Source organism: Muntiacus reevesi, chromosome X, assembly GCF_963930625.1.
Source record: "Muntiacus reevesi chromosome X, mMunRee1.1, whole genome shotgun sequence".
Taxonomy (NCBI): Eukaryota; Metazoa; Chordata; class Mammalia; order Artiodactyla; family Cervidae; genus Muntiacus; species Muntiacus reevesi.
In genome coordinates this window covers 90,834,890-90,841,849 of record NC_089271.1, presented here as the reverse complement: position 1 = coordinate 90,841,849, position 6,960 = coordinate 90,834,890, and the positions used below count along the sequence as shown (strand labels likewise).

Genomic DNA, 6,960 nt, shown 5'->3' with positions numbered 1-6,960 from the left:
TGAGTTTTTCTTAAGTCTTCACTTTAATGCTGTTATTTCAGCACAGGTAAGCAAGCAGTCTTTCATATGCTGGAACACTGGAATCTTTGGTTGCTACTGTATCAGCTGCCTTGCAAATAAGAAGCCAACCATTTAAAAAATGTTTTAAGTGAACAACTTGCGGACCCCAGGGATGAACAGACCTTAAGAATGCACAATTGGGAGCATTTACAACCATCTCAACTGTGGCAGAAGACTGTTCATACCCTGCTTCTGAAACGAGATCTCAAAGCAACACAGCTGAAAATAAACGATGTTAACAAAAAACTGGCATATGCACAATTTCCCCACCAACTTGTGTGTGAACCATAGTTAACTTTTCCACCTGAAAGAATGCAATAGAAAACTGGACAACACGTTTCACAATCTCATTAATATTCACAATTACAGCGGCTACAACTAAGCACACCACATCGCCAATGCTGCCCAGAGTCAGTTTATACTGAAATTACTTTATTTACCCCAAGTGAACGTTTGTCCACAACCACTGGCCAGTGTACATATGAACGAAAATACCTAGATTTGGGGAGAAACATGCTGCTCCGATCACCTTACTCTGCTTCTTCTGTTCCTTGACTCATGCTTACAAACCTTTTCACGTTACTCTTTTTTTTTGTCAGTTTGCTTGCCTGTGGAGGTGGGGGTTTGGGCCTGCTGACCCTGGCCACTTGAAGAGGCTGCCTGCTGTGCTGCTCTCTGCTTTAATATTATCCAATCAAATGCGTAGTCATATTGGTAATTCAGGTTCCTGAAAAGAGTGCGGAAAAGCTGCCTCAGGTACGTGTAATCTGGGGCTTCCACAAAGCGCAGTCCACGACAATAGTTTAAGTATGTAGCAAATTCTGCGGGAAATCCGTCACATAAAGCTTCAATAGATGTGCCCATCTTCTTTTCACAAATCTTTTCGTATTTTTGCTTCACTGTTACAGCCTTTATTCCTTGCCATGGCAGGCTGCTTTTATTAAAATACATCAAAACATATCCTAATGATTCCATGTCATCTCGGCGACTCTGTTCAATACCAAGATGTGTATTGAGGCTAGCATATCGAGCAGTACCAGTGAGACGTTTATCTTCCCTGTATGGTATGTGTTGCTTTGTCTTGCTGTCTCTGTACCTTTTGGCCAAACCAAAATCAACAAGGAATAACTGGTTTGAGGTTAAGGAAGCTGGGTCCTGAGCAGTACTATCAGTCATGCCCCTTTTCCTCTTCCTTGCTTGACATTCTAAACACACATTACAGTGAGGCTCAGCACCCATTAGGAAGTTATCTGGTTTAATATCTCTGTGTATAAAATTCTTTGTATGCAAATATTCGATTCTACTGATCATCTGGTCAGCTAACATAAGTACAGTTTTCATTGTGAACCGTCTTGAGCAGAAATTGAAGAGGTCTTCGAGGCTGGGGCCAAGAAGATCCATGACTAGCACATTATAGTTCTTTTCCTGACCATACCACCATATGCGGGGAATGCCAACCCCACCCTGAAGAAGCTTATAGAGTTTGCTCTCATACAGCAACTGGGGCTGCCTCGCTTTCTGAGGTTCGAGTTTCACTGCCACTTCCTCACCGTTGGTGATATTGATCGCCAAATAGACTTTCCCGAAGGAGCCAGACCCAATCTTTTTTACCAGCTTATATTTCCCTCCAGCAATGAATTCGGCCCTGGAGCCACTGCTGCTCGCCATTCCGAGAGACAAAGATGGAGGCTGGGGCTAAGCCCGGACACCTCTAAGCGGAGGATAGAGGCCTCGAGGGCTAGTCCACCGAGCAAAGCAGCGGAAGGTGGCAGGAAACAGAAACCGCTGGCTCTTTCTCGGCGTTACAGACCCCCCAAATCGGCCAAGCAGAACTGGATCACTGCTGCCGTCGGTTTTTTTTGGCAAAGCCGCTGATGGTTGAGGGGGGTTCTCGAGGTTACCAGGGTTCTGGTGGTCGCCACCTCTGCCTCACTTTTTAGGTGAAAAAGGGGAGCGCTGAGTTAGGGCCGTGAAACCGCTGCCACCGGCTCGAGGGACCTCCGTCACACCACAAACGCCACCATCTTGCTAGTCCGGCACCAGCCAAAACAAAATGTCTGCAGCTCCCAGAAGCCTCTTCAGAGCAAAGCATTCTGGGAAAGGAATCCGGGAGTCTTATATTTTAAACGTATATACATTCTGCTGGGAAAATAAATGAAGGCAAAAAACTAGAAAAACTGGGTTCCCAAGTGGAAAAAATATTCTTTTCCCCAGAAACTTATTTATCTTGTAACTTCATTTAGATTCCCCAGAACTTATTCATCTTATAACTGGAAGTTGGTACCCTTTGACTAACAGTCCCCCATTTCCCCTTTCCTGCAGTCCCTAGCAACCACCATTCTATTCTGTTTTTATGAATTTGGCTTTTAGGTTCCACATATAGTACCATCCATGTTGTCAAAAATAGAATTTCCTTCTTTTCTATGGCTGAATAATATTTCATTATACATATAAAAAGTAAGCTACTTAAGAATTAACAGTTTCCCTTTTCTCCACATCCTCACCAATACTTGTTATCGCTTATTTTTTGTTTTTTTTAATAATAGCCATTCTAACTGATGTGAAGTGGTAACATTGTTTTTAATGCAAGGCTTTATTGGAGCCTCTGCAGCAGCAGCGGGGAGCAAGAACAAACAATAGATTCCCTTGCTTGCTTGCTCCCTGAGGGGGAGGTGAACTTGTTCCTTATATGGGGTGAGGGTAGGGGTGTGTTCAGGGGCTGGGCCAGAGATGTGGCTTAGGTGGTTTGCAGGGGGCATGCTCAGTACCCTGCTTTTACTCTCAACACCGTTTTTGCTCCACGCTCTTCAAAACTGGCAGTTGAGTTTTTTTGTCTGTATCTTTTGTCCACATTTTGCCCCGACTGTATATTCTTGCAGTTACTTTTAGTCACATAGTTTCTTTGTATTGAGTTGCTCTAAGAGAGGTATGTCTAGGTACAAGCATTGCAGCACTGCAGCAAAAGTTCTCAGGTCCCTGCATGTCCCTTTCCCCTCTGAGAGACTCCACACCCTTATTCTTAATCGGTAAGGACTTTACTGTCTCTTCTGACACTTCTTCCAACTGGACGGGGACGACAGACCCTAGCCTACCCTAGAAGTGTAGAAGTCCCTCAATGACTGTTCCAAGGATCTGTAGGGACCCGGGCCAACTCTGCTGGAATAGGTTGAACTCCTTGAACCATCAGGAGCCTTACTTCGAGCTTTGGATCCTAGAAGACACACACTTACAAACTTAACCAAAATGTTAAACAAACAAGTGCTAAAAAAGTAGAAGAACTATAATAGCCATTAAAGGGCCTAGAAAGTGAAGGAACCAGGTTAACTTTGGCAGGGTTCCCTTAACTGTTGACCAGACAGTGGAAGTGACAGAAACCATTCTGCTTAGGTATATATTTTTGTTAATCTCAGGGTTAAAGTTTAACATATTTATCTATTTTAGAATTGAAGATCTGAACTTGTTGGTCCCAGGAGTCCTCCCTTAGACTGAAAAGTCTTAGTCACATGTTTACAACAGTAGGGAAGACAACAGAGCACTAGAGAAGATATAGTATAAATCAGTATGACTGATTTACTGAAAAGAAAAGCATTATAAAAAAATGAAAATCTCCTGCCAGAAATCTTTTTTTTTTCCAGAAATCTTTTTATACCTTGTGAGATCCAAAAGAACAAACTAGAGAACCAGTTTTCAGTTTTCCCACCCATATTGAATAGTGAGGATTGGTGGTTAATTGCCTGCTGAAATCAAGTGGCTTGTTGAATTTTCTCAATGTTGGTTTCTACCTGATATGGGCATCAGGGTTGCTTTTTCTGGGAAACCCTGGTGCCCCAGGTTCCAAGGAAATTAAGGACTTCAATAGTATTCTGATCTGAGGCCTCCATGGCCGGGATGCATATTAATATGTCCTCTACATACTACAGAATGACCCCTTCTTTTAGGTGTATTTCCCTCACCCAGGGCCTAGGTGAACAAGTGTGGCCTGTCCTGAAAACTCTGAGGCAATACTGTCCAATTATATTGGCCAGAATGGGGGTTAGTCCACTTGAAGGAAAATAGATACTGAAGTGAGAGATGAACTGGGATGCAAAAGAAGGCATCCTTGAGGTCAAGCACAGTAAAATATTTGGCATCTCCAGGAATCTGGACTAATATATTATAAGGATTGGCTGCAGGTGATCGATAAGGACCACTGCATCGTTTACTGCTCTAAGGTCTTGTACCATTCTATATTCCCAATTTGGTTTAACTGGCAGAATAGGGGTATTGCATGGAGACTGACAAGGTACTAAGAGGTGATGTTTTAGGTATTTATCTATGAGGGATTGCAAACCTTTTTTTCTTCCAACTTTATGGGATCCTGTCTCGTTAGGATAAGTGACTTATGGCTTAAGGCTAATTTTTACAGATTGGACATTTATAGCTTTCCCAGGGATTCCTTTGTCCCAAACAGCAGGGTTTACTGCATGTAGAATATGGCTGTGAATAGCACCTTGCTCTTCCAACTGGTCTGTCTTAGAGTCAAGAAAAGGGACTGCTCAGGGCCTCCTTATCATAATATGGCTCCTAATAATAACATAGATCCCAGAGGTCTTCCCTAGTAGTGGAGTAGGGTACTCAGGTACAACTAAAAAGGCATGTGAGATCAAACACTGTTCAAACTGGCAAGTGAGAGGCCCAGTGAAGTAACAGGCATGAGTCTTTCCATCAACACCAGTCACAGTACAACTTTTGGAGGAAAGATGCTCAATGCAAGAGATCAGAGCAGAGTAAGTGCCTCCTGCATATATTTTAAAATTGAATTTCTTACCTTCCATGTTGGGCTTCCCTGGTGGTTCGGTGGTAAAGGATCTGCCTGCAATGCAGGAGACTCAGAAGACTTGAGTTCAATCCCTGGATCGGGAATGATCCCCTGGAGAAGGAAATAGCTACCCACTAGTAGTTTTGCCTGGGAAACCCCATGGACAGAGGAGCCTGGCAAGCTACAGCTCATGGGGTCACAGAGAGTTGGACACAACAACTGAAGTGACTGAGCACACACCTGCCATGTCAAGAACCACCCAAGGCTCCTCAGTGGAGGTACACATCTAGTTGGGGGTTGCCACCAGAATCCCTGGGCCACCTCAGTCATCCAGCATGGCCATATCGGGAGCAGGAGTCTCCTTTCACCCTCAGAACTGGGGACAGTTCTACTTCTAATGACCTGTTTGTTTGCAGGCTGGGCATGGACCAGGGATTTCTTTTGGTACTTTGGGGCTCAATAGCCAGTTGACTTACATCTGAAGCATTCTTCCTTGCTGGTTTACCTATGAGGTGATGGTTAACTTCCTCGGCCCCCTTGGGCTGTCCTGAGGTTGCAATGCATGGCTAACAGCTATAGCCATCAGTTTAGCTTGAGCCATGGCCTGCCTGTTTTCACACTGGTTATCTCTTCCTCCTTAGCTTGATCTCTATTATTAAATACCCCAAAGGCCAACTGTAGGAGTTGTGGAATTGGGGTTTGTGGGACTAATTGTTAACTTTTGGAGTTTCTACCTAATATCAGGGGCAGACTGTCTGATAGGGTGTTGTCCCAGCAGGGACTGATCTTTGGGAGTGGATGAATCAATGTTAGTAAATTTTCTAAAAGCCTCCACAAGCCAACCCTGAAGGAGGGCTAGATTTTCGTTTTCTTCTCAAGTCACTCCTTTAACATTTTTCATAGTTAAATGGCTTTTTGATATATTTTCTCATCCTTTCTAATACACATTGGATCGTGTGCTTCCTGGCTTCTGTCCCCTCCTGGCACTTATAACTCCAATGGGGCTCCTGATTTGGGACTCCATCTCCACCCATAATGAAATGTTTGGATTAGTCCCTGCCAAGTTGGTCACCATGCACCTGGGCTGCTACCCAAATTCTTTGCTTTTCCTCAGGTATACAGCAAGTAGACAAGACTATTTGAACATTCTTCTGAGTTAAATCAAAGGCCATAGTTAGGGCCTGAGGCCCTTCAACAAACTTACTAGGGTCTTCCAGTCTCTGTTTGGGTTGGTCTAAATTGGTTACAAGGAGGGGCGCATATATTCTGATAGTCCCTTCACCATTTGCCACTTCCCTAAGAAGGCACATTTTTCCTGATCCTGGGTGACAGGAAGTTTCACTATGAGTTGCCCCGGAGGGACTAGTCTCTCCCTTCTTGAGTAAAGGAGGCTATAAAGGGACATAGGAAAGTGAAGTGTGGAATTGGTCAGAGGGATCTGAAGAAATAGGTGCTTCTAGGAAGTAGGTAGCCCTGGAAAAGCAGGGGAGACTTGGTTTCCTCCCTGAAAATTGGGGGAGATTAAAGGAGGATCATCTAAAATGTCAAAAGTGTTTTCTGATTCCCCATGCTTTTAATTACAGGAGCCACATAGAGTGGGGTTTTGGTAAAGGACCATGAAGGCTTGAACATAGGGAATCTCAGTCCATTTTCCTGTCTTGGGACAGTAAAGATCCAATTGCACAGTGGTATTGTAATTTAGAGACTCATTTTTCTCCACTCCTCTAACTTATATAAAGGCCAGACAGTGTTAGAGTTTCAGTTTTTCCCTTTTATGCAATTTCCAGTTTTTGAGGATATATTCCAGAGGTGTTTCTTCTGGCTTAGAAGAGGATCCTCCCATGTTGAGTAACCTGAAACCAAGACTGCTCCTAGAAATGAAGTCCAGCATCTCAGAGATGTTTACTAGGAAGCTTTTGTCAGAAGAGAGTCAGAGAGTTCTCTGAATTCCCTTCTTGCCTAATGGGATTTTGAGCCTCCACTACACTCCCATCACATATCCAGATATCTTTGGTTGACCCAGCCCCTCATGCCATAGTTCTGTGATAAGGGATGTTTGAACCAGTGCCAGTTCATTGCCAGGGATCTCTTTGAGGGGGATC

General features: G+C 43.8%; 1 pseudogene; it reads right to left on the bottom strand.

The window, feature by feature from the left end:
- Nucleotides 1-639: 639 nt before the first annotated feature.
- Nucleotides 640-1,728, bottom strand: LOC136153828 (casein kinase I pseudogene; annotated as a pseudogene).
- Between the last annotated feature and the right edge of the window lie 5,232 nt (nucleotides 1,729-6,960).